Raw genomic sequence first — 14,889 nt, 5'->3', positions numbered from 1 at the left:
AGAATTTAAGTTCTGGGTGCCTAAAGGCAGACACTGAAGGTGAAATCCTGGCCCCAGTATATTTTGCCATTGACTTCAAGTGGAGCAGAAGTTCACGCCGATGGCCGTAATTCGGCACAGAAGCGCAGCAAGTGGCCTGACATTCCAGCGGTGTTTACTGTCTCCGCTGCCTATTGGCTTCAGTGGGAACTGAGAGTGCTCAGAACCTCTGAAAATCACACCACGCATTTGAGTGTGTACACACAGATATGGCTGTTACACTTCAAGCCTCCAGCTTTGCTCCTCTTGGCCTTTGTCCTCATAGAATATCAGGGCTGGAAGAGATCTCAGGAGGTCATCTTGTTCAACCCCCTGCTCAAAGCAGGACCAATCCCAACTAAAGCATCTCATCTGATGGCTTGTGTGAAAAGCACATGCTGGATCTCTCTCAGATAATTGTCCACATCATGAGAAAAACCATCACCACGGCCCCCCTTACTGGCAGTCCCAGCAGGTTGGGAAGGACTCAGTGGGCCCTGGAGACTGAATTCCTCTCTCATGCCTAGTGCTGGCCACTCCAGCTCAAAAGTTAAGATATGCAGTGGCTATGGGATGGGGGAAGCTTGCCCTCCCCTTGCCCATACTGTACCTGCTCTGTAGAGAAATAAAGGACCAAGTTCTCCAGGGCAGCCAGGCTGGCTCCTTTCATCCGCACAGAATAGGGTGACCAGACAGCAAATATGAAAAATCGGGACGGGAGTGGAGGGTAATAGGAGCCGATATAAGAAAAAGACCCAAAAATTGGGACTGTCCCTATAAAATCGGGACATCTGGTCACCCTAGCACAGAACTCCCAAACTAACTCCACTATCGCTACACACCTGAGCAAACTCTTCAGTCCCCTGTACCCTGGAGAGAGCAACCCTGCCTGGCTTCACCCATCAGCTCGTATGTAAGAAAACAGGCCTGGAGCCCCCTCAATGGCAGCAAGACACCTGGAGCATCCAGGATTTCTCTATATCCGTATTTCCCATAGATGCTGAATTGTCCAGAGAGGTCACTCCTGAGCAATGTGAAACACCCACCCCAGGGCTGGGATGGAGCCTCCAGCTCAGCTTCTCAGGTTCCCCTGCCATACTGTTGGGCTGGCTGGCGGCAGTTTTCTCATCTGAATTAGCTGTTTCTAGGGCTCTGTGCTTCAAAGGGCCAGCAAGCCTGCTGGGAACTGGATGGGGTCACAGCCTAGAATGGCACCAGGAGTTCCTGAGATGGCCCCAGGCTTCCTGACACCTTCACGCCTGGGCCGCCTAGGCCTGGAATAAATAGAACCCCAAGGAGATGAGCTACATTTGTGTGTCCAATGCAGCTGAAACGGACCTGGCCCTTTCTGTCCATCAACAACAAATCCCCTGCATGCAGCTGATTTCTTTATTCATCTCCACCACTGTAGTGTCATCAGGGCTTGAGGGAACGGGGTTTGCTGGAGAACTGTGGCTGCAAAGCCAGCAGCGGGGAACCCACAAGTAGCAATGCCCACTCTTGCAATTTCTGTGGGGGTCTCACTGAGTCACTGACAGAAGCACAATACCACCTCTATAGCATGTTCTTACAAGCTAAACAGGGTCGGGCCTAGGCTATCCGGGGGAGGCAGACCTTCTGAGAAAGCCCCTACGCTGCAAGAAGTGGGGTTGTTCTTCACCTCTAAGTCAGCACTAAACCAAACACCCTCAGGCCACACTGCTGTATATAGGAAGAACTGTCAAGTGGCCAGTGCACTAATCAAGATGTTAGGAAACCTGCCTCAGTCCCCTGCTCTGACACAAGCTTCCTGTGCACCCTTGGGAAAGTCCCATAGCCCCTCAGTGCTCCGTCTCCAAAATGGGGATAAGCACGTGAGGCAATCCGACGGGATGGCCCATACCAGGGATAGGCAGCTCCTATGTTTTTCAGCTACCTAAAATGAAATTCTTCCTTGCTTGTGCTCATTAACGATCACTTTGTATTTTTCAAAAGAGCCAGGCGGGCAGCGCCAGTGTCCTGATGAACCTGCAGGTCAGATAATTCCATCTGCCTACCTAACCTCCACCTTGGCTTTTAGCTGGGCATGGTCTCCTTCGCTGTCTATTATCTAAACCGGTGTGCAGTGCAGCTGTTAAAGTGGTGCTGTGCTCTGCCCCAATCACAGCTGCATGTCAGGGGTGGGTAAAGTGATTTCTCTAGCTATCTATTTTCTTGTAAAGTGCTTTGGAATTAAAGTAAATACATCTTTATACTGTACATCCATGGGAATTAATCCTATTAAGACTCAGTAAAAACAAACAAGATGTAACTTCGTTACAGCCAGTTCAAGATTGCGGGGTGCTTTGAGATCTACTGAGGAAAACCATTGTACATGAACTAGGTATAATTATCTCAAGCATGTGGAGGGTCTTTGTTACCCTATCAGACTTGAATCATTTAAAGCTAAATCGGAGTTGAGGGTCTTGCAAACCTTCCTAGTCAGATAGTTTCCCTTTAATTTTAACAAATCCTCCCAGTGTTCACCGGGTCTAGTGATGCCAACTTTACTTTGGTAGCTTTGAGTCTCAAATGCCAAATGGGAACCAAGCCAGAGGTGCAGAGGCAAAGGAGTGATCGGAAACCCACACATGCCGCACACAAGCCTGTAACAAGTGCCCCCCGCCTGGCTCAGGTGAAAGGAGATCGAAGCCCCACAAATTAGCCCTGTGCATTTGCACAGCTCGCCTGCTGTTCCCTTCCACCTTGGCGAGCCACTGAGCTGGTGGATTGGATTTCAGTTCCTTTGTTTTAGAGACAAAGCCGCTGTTCTCAGCCAGCAAGGGGTTTTGGAAAAAGAAAAAGCATCAGAGAAGCCAGCAGGGTTTCCAGCGAAGCCCTGACGTTGTCCTGTGCCTTCTGTTTCATGCAGAACCAGGCGTCTTTCAGCCTGAAATGGAAGATCTGGAGAAGTGCTGATCCAGGGCCGTTTGTAATGTTCTGAAAGAACAAAGGAGTTGAGGTGGGTCGGTCATTCAAGGCACAGCACATTAGTCAGGATTTGTTAAGTTCAGAGAAGAGGGATGGTCTAGCGGTTAAGCAAGTAACTTGAGAGACCCTAGTTCAATTCCCTGCTGTCCCACTGAGTGGATCTCTGCCTCAGTTTACCCTCTTTACAGTGGCCGTGAATAGCCCTTCCCTATCTCACAGGGGTGCTGTAAGGATAAAAACACTGAAGGTTACGAGGTGCTAAGTACTGCAGTAATGGGGGCCAGGTAAGTATCTGTCCACAAACAGAGCAAGGCAGGTTCCCTGCCCCCCAAGAGTTTACAGACCATGCGGGCAAGATACTCACAAAACTCATGGGATGTGCTTAGCCCCAGAGCTGGGTGAATACTGCAAAGCAGTGGCTAGGAATAGTAGCCTGAACATTCAATCTAGTGCATGTTGCTTGCGCTCCATTTGCGTTTGCTTTCCGGGGAAGTGGATTCCAACATCTCATGCTCAACTACCAGCAGAGAACCCCTTTCTAATTTGCACACGTCTGCCCGATCCCAGCTAAGCAACCCAGCTTGAATGTTGAGTGGGGGAAAAAGATCTCCAAAGAAACCCTTGCTGCATAAATCTGTATAATGAATAAGCAGGAGGAAATTGCAATCTGCTGGTAGATATTCCATGAGCACAAAGAGGCTAAATCTGTCAAATAACATATTGGCAGCAAATTATTCATTCAGGTCTGAGTACAGCCAGCCCCAGCTGCAAGGGTCTTTGCTAGACATATGCCTTGTACCGAGACACAGCAGCTCCAAAGTTAGGGATCTAGATCTCTATACTGTGAGTGTACGTAGCGCAAAGAAGAGTCAGGAATGGCCAGGATTAGCAAGAGCCAGACACGGTGTGGGCAGATACTATGAAAGCTTCCCCCTCACCCTCCCGGCTTTGCCAAGGAACTTCTGTCCTACATTTTCGTAGCAACAGTCTTCTCAAAGGAACCCAGAATGCTTTCCCCAGACGCTGCCTCTGGGGTGGAATGCAGTAACTGACACTCCACGGCAACTTCGAGGACTGGCAGTAAAGTGTCCTGCCACACCCTGATGGCAGTGCCAGGGGCACTTCAGTGGGCAGGAAGTAGTTATCCAGACTTGAACTTGGCCAGGGCACCAGGAGAAACCCACAGTCTTGGGCCTGCATTTACAAAAGCAGCTAATGATTTTGGGGGCCCAACTTGAGCCTGGTTTTCAGAGGGCAGCTGCTCAGCACTTTCTGAAAATCAGGCCCCTTGATTAGAGGGCAAGTTGCTCCAAAATTGAAGCACTCAGACTCACTAGGCACTTTTCAGAGTTTGGGCCTCAGCTCCTCAGTGACTAGACTTGGTCTGGTCTGAGGTGACGCAGTCTCTCATGAAGGACAGCGTGGCAGCACCCCGTAGCATCATGCTGCATCATTGGTTTAGTAATAACACAACTACTGACCTAGAACATCTTATCCAGAAAAGCTCATAAGAACATAAGAGTGGCAGTATTGGGTCAGATCAAAGGTCCATCTAGCCCAGTATCTGTCTACCGACAGTGGCCAATGCCAGGTGCCCCAGAGGGAGAGAAGCTAACAGGTAATGATGGAGTCATCTCTCTCCTGACATCCATCTCCACCCTCTCACAAACAGAGGCTAGGGACACCATTCCTTACTCATCCTGGCTAAAAGCCATTTATGGACTTAACCACCATGAATTTATCCAGTTCCCATTTAAACGCTGTTATAGTCCCAGCCCTCACAGCCTCCTCAGGCAAGGAGTTCCATAAGTTGACTGTGCGCTGCGTGAAGAAGAACTTCCTTTTATTTGTTTTAAACCTGCTGCCCATTAATTTCATTTGGTGGCCCCTAGTTCTTTTATTATGGGAATAAGTAAATAACTTTTCCTTATCCACTTTCTCCACATCACTCATGATTTTATAGACCTCTATCATATCCCCCCTTAGTCTTCTCTTTTCCAAGCTGAAGGGTCCTAGCCTCTTTAATCTTTCCCCATATGGGACCCTCTCCAAACCCCTAATCATTTTAGTTGCCCTCAGAATCATTAGACTCATTTTACAGATGGGCAAAGCTGAGGCTCGGAGCAGGAATGTGGCCTACCCAACATCACACACTTCGCTAGTTAGAAACCGAACCAAGGTGGGCTGACTCCCAATCTTTTAGTCTAGTCACTCCCTTGAGCACCAAGTATAGAAAGATCAGTGATCCAGGTTTTCAAGTGGCCATCTGCCTTCCACATACTAACCGCAGCCAAGCCTTGCAAGAGAGGATTATAACATGCCTGAGAGGGCATTACCTGCTCTTGAAGGGGATGCCCTGTTCTAAGCACAGCCAGCCAGCCAGGGCCGGTGAAAGGATGTTTCATGCCCTAGATGAAACTTCCACCTTGCACCCTCCCCTGTCCCCAAGCCCCCACCCTGAGGTGCCCCCACACCCTCCCATGGCAGCTCCCCCCCGCAGCAGCTCCTCCCCTTACTTGCTGCAGGCGGCCCTCCCCGTGCTCCCCTGCCCCAGCTCCCTCTGCCTAAATGCCGGTGGCAACCAGGGCGGCCGAAGATCCAGTCGTCGTGGTCGCTGTCAAAGAAAATGCCCCCCCACTCCAAATCCTAGTGTGCTAGGCGACCGCCTAGGTCACCTAAATGGTTGCACCAGCCCTGCAGCCAGCCATGCAGAAGTGTGGCCTCACCAGTCGGAGATGACAGATCAGGCCAGGTTTGCTAACAGAGCAAATTCCACTCTTGCCCACACAGCTATTTTCTTCATGTCCCTCATCTGGGGTCATAGGCTGTAACAACAATTCTTGCTCCTATCTCTAAACCTGCTGCACACATTAAATAAGCCGCTCAAGCTATCTCTGGGGAGAGGGGGAAAGAAGCCTCATTACCCCCTTTGAGACAGAAGGGGAAACTGAGGCACCAAGAATTGAAGTGACTTGCCCAAGGCCAGGAGTAGAAGCAGAAATGGACTCAGGGCCCTCACTCACAGTCAGATGCTATAAGCAGCAGGCCCTGCTTCCCCAGGTGCATCTTGGCAGGTCCCACTTCTCCCACCTCATCTCAATGTTGATAAAAGAAATACAGCTGAAGAAAAGCCTGTGCTCCCTCCACCGAGGAATCCTGCAGCCCTGCATGCCAGGCCGGGACCCGGAGGGATGGGGTGGACGAAGGGTGAGAGCAAGCAATGCAGGTGGGTTCCCTGCAGCTGTGGAGCTCACGCAGACCCGGAGCACTGTGGAGGGCAGAGGTAATGCAACCTGACAGGGATCTTCCAGACCCGCTGCTCTGGAAAGACGAAACCGTTATTAAAAGAGAAACTTGGGAGGCTGCGGGAAGCTAGAGGCTGCATGGGGAGGCTTCGTGACAGCAGCCGCGTAGTGCCCTCTGCGTGAACTTCTGCTACTGCTACGGGAAAGAACAGAGGAGGGTGTTGGGGGGGTGGGAGAAGGTACATGGGAGGGGCACCTGCTCAGCACCAGGGGCTGGGCAAGTGACATCCACCGAGAAGGCAGCAAGGGAACCAATCGCCTTGGGACCCTGCACCTGGCGCATTCCCTAATAATGGCACCGGCTGGGCACGGGATGGGCAACCTAGTGAGTGCAGGGGGTATTGCACCTTTCAAAGCCTGGTTCATTAGGAGCTTTGGGAGAAGGGTGACCAGATGTCCCGATTTTATAGGGACAGTCCTGATTTTTGGGTCTTTTTCTTATATAGGCTCCTATATACCCCCCACCCCCATCCCGATTTTTCACATTTGCTGTCTGGTCACCCTATTAGGGAGACATGGGGAGGGGGGGCGTAAAACCCACAGTTCAGGGTGTGTTCTGGATTCCCCAGCAGCATCCAAGGTACAGCTGATATGGACCTGTTACAGCCCCAGCTGGAGAGATGAGTCTTTAGCTCAAGCTGCAGCAGAGACAGGCTTTCTGCTCAAGGGGTAGGTTCTGCTCTCGATAGTGGCTGCCATGGGCCAGAGACAAGTTTACCCTGCCCCGCTCTCCAACACCCTCTTGTTGCAGTGTGGCCCTCTCCCGCAGGATCATGAAAAGGGGGGGAAATCAGTGACCAGGGCGGGACCTTCAATAGATTTTTCAGGGCTGGCTTTTGAAGAGTGTGCGGATTGCCGAGCTGCCTGTGAGCATTTCAATTATTGGAGGGACGGGGAAAGCACTCTATGAGGAATGGCTGAGCTGAGCTGATGCTGTCTGTGTCCAGTCAGGGCTCTGGGCAGAAAATGCACTCAGCAGCCTGCAGGAAATCTGTCTACTCAGCCCCCTCTCTGGATCTGGGAAGCTGGGACCCCTCAGTCTCTTTTCAGCAAGAGGGCGACTCACAATCTCTTATTTCTGTCTCTCTCACATGTAACAGCTGACAGCGGTCACATTTACACAGCAGAGGCGGAAAGACTCATGAAGGCCCTGTTCGTCCCCAGCCAGCACAGGATCTTACGTTTTTCCTGGGCTCAGCTGCACCAGGGTCATGTGAACTGCACGGCCCTGTCCCCATCTCTCCCTGTGTGAATCCTGCCAGCGTTTCTCTGAGCATGGCATCGAACCCCTCCAGGCAGCTCTGAGCTCATTTTCAAATAGCATCGTCGCAGCAGCATTTCCAGGGCCATTAGAATTCCAGGCACTGAGATGCCAAAGCCGGCAAACATGGCCTTTGCACCTGGCAGGCGGGAGCCATCCCAGGTGCCTTCCCTTGCCTGTGCCCCAGGGACCCAGCTGCTGTCACCCCGCTTAATCGAATTCGACAGCGTTCCCGCCTCTGTGAGATTTGGGGATTGTTCTGTGCTGGCTGGAGCAGCTGGGACATTTGACCTTGATAAGGCCTGAGGGTTAAAAGAAAAAGCCGCAGCAGGTTGATGTGCAAGGGAGAGTGGGCTGAGCCCTCAGGGCTGCGTGCAGTGCTGGGGAGAGGGGAAGGATGACAGCAGGCAGGGCTGTTGTGGAAAGATGGGGTGTGGGGTAAATGGAGATGGAAGCTGGTTAGAGCGTTACATGGCCCCTCTGTGTTCGTGCCATGGGGGGTAGGCATTGGGGGGTGGGAGCCACTCAGACTTTTAGCTCGGCAGGTTCCTGGATCAGTCCTTGCAGTGCTGGCTGTTATGGCAGCTGTCTAGTGTGTGTGTGCATGGAGGGGTGGGTGTTTTATGGGCAGGCCCAGGCATGGACCCCGGGGCTTGTGGGCTTCGTTCCCAGCTCCAGATGAGTCACGTCCCATCTCGGGGCTTCAATTGCCCCCACTGTTGGAAGTGAACGTTGAATGCCAGCCTCACTCAGCCCTGCCCTGATTCAGCCTCAGAGTGAGCGGTGACCCTGGGCCCCGGGGCTGTCCTGGGGACAGTCACACAGCCCCTGCAGAGGGCTGGCTCCTACCTCATGGACAGGTTCAGGGGGAGACTTCAGACCTCACTGACACGCCATGTGGCAGGCACAAGCTGACTGCGAAGGGTGCTGCCCCCAGATTGCCTTTCCCAGTGCCTGAGTGCTGCTCACCCTCATTCAGCCCCTCTGCTCCGCTGCCAGCAGGGCTGCGCTCTGAACCCATTCCAGGGAGAGGGAGGCAGCAACAGAGCTGTGAATATGAACAGGTTAGAGAGAGAGACTAGCCAGACAGACACCGAACAGGGAGACAGACGAGAAGATGCTGCAACTAGCAAGATGGCCCCTGATAGCAGGACCCTTGAGTCACAAGCTAGGGACGGGCTATGGAAGGGCAGGACTAGCTACTTGACAGGATGCAGCCTGGCTGGTGGGCTCCTGTTGGCACAGAGCACGTCAAACCTGGGCGGTGTCACTACCAGACTCTGGGTTTCTGTCTGCTCTGGTGGCAACAATGCCATGGACAGGAAGCTGAAGGGAGACATAATGCAGGCAGGGAACGGTCTGTAACACTCCGACCTCTTACAGCACCTCTGGGTCTCCAAGCTGGGACCCAGCTTCTCTGCTGCTTTGCTTCTCCAACCAAGGGGAGGGGGTGGAAGTTTGTAACTGAGAAGCTTTCTAGACGTCTTGTGATGGGAGTGGGAAGGCAGGTAAGCAAAACCCCAACTTTTCACGAGAAGGGTTAGTTCTGATTAATTTATTGAGCTGAAAATGTATTAATGTTTTGACATTTTCAAAATCTTGTATTTAATATTTTTTAAATGAAAAATTCCAGTTTGAAATGATGCTCTGCGTAGACATGTAAGCTAATGAGAGAAAAAAAAATCTGTTTAGGTCAAAGCATCATTTTTTCTTTACTTAAAAAAAAATCTTTAAGGTTTTGGCTTGTGAAAACTTTGAAAAGTGTTTGAAATGTCAAAAATCTTTGCAGGACAGGAAAGCTCTGTTTGACAGCACGGGAGCTGGAGTGAAAATGCAGGAGTCATACAGTGAATGCAGTCTACCGCAACTCAGTTCTGTTCCCATCTAGTGGTGGCTTGGAACAGACAGAGGTACATAAACCTGCCACAGCCTTGCTAACAGGGTGGTTTTTATGATTCAGAGATGCTAGGTCCCATCCCACTGCTAACACCCACCTCCCAGGACCATGGAGTTTCACTTTACCAAGCAGAGGACATCAACAGAAGAGTTAAAATGCCAGAGTCGGGGAGGTATCTCCCATTCCCCTCAAATCACTCCAGGGTTGTGTCAATGCCTTGGTAGGCTTCACTGATCCCAAACCAGCCCCCAGCTTACAGGTCTGCACTACATCTGGCAAGAAGCGATGGGCAACTCAGGCCAGCTGAGCACCCAGATGTTCAGAAGTTTCTTCCTTCTCCTTTGGTTTGATTGATCAAACTGGAACTCTCTGGAGAACAGGCCTTCCCATGATATTCCCGGTGGTTCCTGCTTCTGCTTGGATCAGAAACCCAGGGAGAACGGGGGCTTACTTCTACTTTTGGCTGCAGCCAACCGGCCCAGAGGCAGGAGGGGACGGAACGGGGATGGGTGACCAGGTTCTTACAGATGTTGAGGTGAGGGACACAGAAGCAAAGGCATCCCAGTTACCAGCCCCAGAGCCCTCTATTCTCCAAGACTTTCCCAGCATTTGCCATTCCACTCGTGCTTTGCAAGCTGCAGCAGCCCTGCCGCAGTGGACATATGGCAGGCCGTATAATGTCATATCGTCCTCACTGCTGAGAGTGGAAGCGGCTCTAATTTGCAACAGGCTCCACTTCCAGTCCAATCCTCTACCTACTCTTCCAACAGGCTCTCCCTGGTGATAATGGTTAAGATACTCCAGCCTCCCCACCACCCCTTCCAGAGCTTAGTGTGGGATATGCAAATGCAGCTCTGTAATTGCTATGACTTGGCTCACTTCTCACTGCCCTTTTCAGTTCCTTAAGCTCCTTCATCATGGATAGTTCTCTGAAAACATCCGCGCCGTGTGCAGCAGCTGACAACAAAGCTCACCGAGTGGTAGGATAGATAAGACAGAAAATATCATAATGCGTCTATATAAATCCATGGTACACCCACACTTTGAATACTGCCTGCAGTTCTGGTTGCTTCTTCTCAAATAAAGATATATTAGAATTGGAAAAGGTACGGAGAAGGGCAGCACAAATGGTAAAGGGTATGGAAGAACTTCCTTACAAGGAGAGATCAAAACCACTGGGACTGTTCAGCTTGGAAAAGAGACAACTAAGGGGGGGATATGAGAGAGGTCTATAAAATCATGACCGGTCTGGAGAACGTGAACAGTGAAGTGTTATTTACTCCTTCTCATAACATAGGAGCCAGGGGTCATCCAATGATATCAATAGGCAGCCGGTTTGAAACAAACCTAAGGAGGTGCTACTTCGCACACCGCATAGCCAGGCTGTGGAACGTGTTGCCAGGGAATGTTGTGTAGGCAGTTCCTGGAGGGTAGGTCCATCAGTGGCTTTTAGCCCAGATGGTCGGGAATATAACCCTGGGCCCAAATGCCAGAAACTGGGATGGGACACTCAACAATGGCCCTGTTCTGTTAACTCCCTTGGAAGCACCTGGCACAAGCCACTGTCAGAGGACAGGACACTGGGCTAGATGGACCTTTGGTCTGACCCAATGTGGCCGTTCTTGAGCAGCAGGTGGCATTTTGGGAGGGAGCCGTAATGTTGCCTCTTTATGGGACTGTGCGTGCACACAGTGAGCCCTGGCTTTGGTATCCGGCTCCTCTTTATGGATGGGAAAAGTTCAACAGCGAGGAGCCCCTTAACCCACAGCACGGATCACCATGGTACCAGCTGCGAGCAGAGGATGCCGGGACAAGGAGGTGGCAAGGAGAGCCTGCCAGCAAGGGGCTGCATGTGATATATGGGTATTAAGAGTTATGCATCCTCCAGCCCTGGGTGAAGAACCCTCTCCCTTCAGGGGGAGGAGAAAGGAAGGGAGGAGAGCGTTTGGGTCAAGTCCCACCACACCGGGGCAGCATAGGGGGCAAGGAAGGTGACCCTGCTCTCTCTGATGCTGGGATGCGAGGGGGGCACCACTGAGCTGCCAGCATTAAGCAACTGAGCTCTGTAGCCTGATGCTTTGCTCCAGTTGGGAGACCTCCCCCGTCCCCAGTCTGGCAGGGATGTGTGTATCGTTAGACTGCAGGTCAGGGATGGAGCCGCTCCCAAGTGGGAGGCTGGCCCTGCAGGAGCTGGGATAATGCTGAATAGCACCCCCCTGCAGGGCATGAGAGTGGGTTTCTGTGCCTTTGGATGTTCATTGGGCAGGGGTGAGGAGCAGCTTCCCCTCCCCGCTCACCCCCCCCGCCCCGATGGCAGACTGAACCCCGGTCCATCCAGTTCTGTTTTTGCCCCCATTTCCATCGAGGATGTTCACCTGAATCCATTGGCGGGGCAGCAGCACTGAATGTCCCTCACATCCTGCCTGGGGGTCAGTGAGAGGGGAGCTCAGACTGCATGGCCCGCTTCAGCCTTGGCCTTTCTGCCGTTACTGCCAAACAGGGGCCAAATCTATTGCGGATGCCTGCCCTAGGAGCTGGCAAGGAGCCTGTCACAGGTCCCAGCCAATCCCTACACCACTGCCAGGGGAATCCAGGCCTCAGGATCCCAGGCGCTTTAAGCTTCCCTAGGTCTCAGCAGGCAGCAGCACTTCTTCCCCCCTTGGCCTCTCGGGCTTATTTCCTGAGCAACAATGCTCAATCTGCCACTTCTTTGTGGAAATGGAGCCTCTCAGCTCCCAGAACCAGTGCTGACCCCCCAAGAGACCCTAGTCGCTTAAACACCCCCACTCCCAGAATCCCACCCAAGGGATGAGCCTGCTTGGGGGCAGTTGAACTCTCTCAGGAGGCAGGCAGGAAGCATAAAACATGACAGCCCCCAAGACACCCTACCCAGAGCAGGACACCACGACTCGTTTACTTCATCACAGCAAACGCAGGAGAGATTATTAGAAATGCAACAAAGAGCCAACCAGCCATGCCCCTCACGAGCTCACCCTTCCTTGGGACTATCTGTGTTCAGGTAGGTAGGCAGGATCCTTGGCATCATCAGGCTTCTTACATGCTGGGTTCCTTCTCTCCTCCTCAGCTGTAGAAGAAAACCTGAGATCTGAACAAACTCCTGCCCTGTTATAGCTTTCAGCCCCCCTCTGTCAGGTGATCCCCTCCTCAGCCTCTCCAGGTGACCCTCTGTCAGGTGATTTCACCCCCAGGCCACTTCTCCCCTGCTAAGCCTGTTTCCTTGGTTGGGAGTTGGTCTGTTGTCTAGAGCGATTACATTCCAATGGTGGAGCACTCAAGTTAAATGACCCTCTATTGTTAGGCCCTAGTTTTTCTCCTGCTTGCTATTTCTTGCACTACAGAGAAAACAACCAGCCCTGCACTGAACATGGAGTCTGCAGTCTGAGGCAGATGTGCACCGAGAGCCCCCAGTATCAAACACAATTTGTATAGAATTCCCCAATTCACCCCCACCCCAGCTAATTTCACATGGGGGTCACCAAGGAGCTGTCAGATGGGGCTGGCCTGGGCTGGGTTTGAATCTGGAGCCTTGTCCCACTCCCTGCCCTCTCCAGTCCTGGTGGGCTCCGTTCCCCGGCACCAGCCGAGCTGCTCTCACTTTCCAGCTGAGTGCGCCCTTGGCTCAGGCTGACTGCGTTGGGTCCCCTGACACCGCAGTGGGGGGCCCTTGCTGCCCTACTGGAGCAGATGGTCCGATGGCTGTGGAAGGTGCTGGGGAGACGAGAGTGACGGGCAGTGCCCCGGGGACTCCTTTCAGCAGAGCTCAGAACAGGGTGGGTGAGGAGCTTCTCCTTCAGATCACAAACCTGCCAAGCAGAGGCAAGGTGTTTCCTGGGGCTGGAGTGGGCAGGGGGATGCCCAAGCCCAGGAACATGGAGAGCGCTGGTTGAGAGCTGGTGGGCACAGCCTGGCACCTAGGCAGACACCGGCTGAGCTGGCACGGGAAGGAGGGGAGCAGACCCCAGATGTGCTGCAGCTCTGTGTGTCGGGAATCAAACCCCAAACTGGCCACAGGTGCCTGTCGCTGCACAGAGAGGGAGGAGAGGAGGGCCCTGCCCCCAAAGTGGAGTGAGGGGCAGAGAGGGGGCTGGCAGGATGAGCAGGTGGTGATGGAGGTGAAGGGAGCAGGGTAGAGGGACGGGGAGGGATGCTTAGGAGGGCAGAGAGGAGCAGGGGCAGGAGGGGGTGATGAAGAGCAGGAGAGAGGCAGAGAAGAGATGGGAAGTGGCAGGAAGCAGTCGGGGGAGGATGGAGGAGGGAAGGAGAATGGTGGGGGCTGTGGTTGAGGTGAGCTGACCAAAGTCTCAATGCAGGAGACAGAGCCAGCAAAGCAGAAAATCCGTCCTCCCCAGCACCCTGAGCCGGTGCATCCCCGCCAGGTGCTGCTGGGCCCTGTGCTCGGCGATGGGGGCGAGGCCACTTCTCCGGAGCCCTGAGCCCCAAAGGTAGCCAGCCCTGAGATCCCTAGCCCTGTCAGCACCCGCAGGGAGGGGCCAGCTCTCGAGGGGTGGCAGGGACAGGACTGACACGGCCCAGAAGTGTGGGGCTCCCAGCTGGGATGATCCAGAAGGTAAAAGCAGAGCCAGTGTCCATGTAAGAGGCGGGCAGTGTGGGGCATTGGAGGAGGATGCTGGGAGGTGGGACCCAGGCGCGGGGCTGGGGGGAGGAGGGGGCGTCGCTAGTAATCGATTTAGCCGGTTCGCTACACCATGGAAAGACCTCGTTTCAAAACAATATTGTTTAATTCCATTGTGTGGGCGGATTTGTTGCTTGTGAAAGTGAGAAGCCTAATAATGCTGGCCTGGAGCCAGGCTCCGCATGGGCTGGCACCGTTCGAGCTCTTTCCCTGTGCCGCGAAAACACCTCCGTCCTGATCACAGCTCAGCTCAGCCCCTCCAGCCCGACCCGCAGGAGGGAATCTGTCCCTGCTCGGTGCTGCTGAGAGCCAATGCAGTGACACATGGACCATAGGGCACCGCCCCGCTCCCTCTGTGCTGAGCCCGTGGGGGCGGAAAGGGGGCTCTGGGGCAGCGACCTGGCAGGGAGACAAAGGGGAGCTGCTAGTTCAAAGAAAGGGGGTTGTCTAGGACGGATAGGGGCAGGGGGAGCAGGGGTTGTGCTCTGTTATTAATCATAACGAATCAGCAGCTTCCCTGGCCTGTTGCCCTCGTGGGGCAGGATGCTCGTACCCCTGTTTTATAGACAGGGGAAAGGCCTTGCCCAGGAAGTCAGTGACAGAGCCAGGACGAGATCCCAGACTAGGGTGACCATAATTCCTGAAGGGAAAACAGGACTCTGCCTGCGGCTAGCCCGAGCCCTCCCCCAGCCAGGAGCGGCGCTAGGGTTTTTGGCGCCCTAGGTGGGGGTCCTTTCGCGCTCCTGGTCTTCTGGGCACTTCGGTGGCGGGTTCCGGAGCGCGGAAGGACCTGCAGCAGAATTGC

This window comes from Gopherus evgoodei, chromosome 22 (genome assembly GCF_007399415.2).
Source record: "Gopherus evgoodei ecotype Sinaloan lineage chromosome 22, rGopEvg1_v1.p, whole genome shotgun sequence".
Lineage (NCBI taxonomy): Eukaryota > Metazoa > Chordata > Testudines > Testudinidae > Gopherus > Gopherus evgoodei.
Note: the sequence above shows the minus strand (reverse complement) of the source record.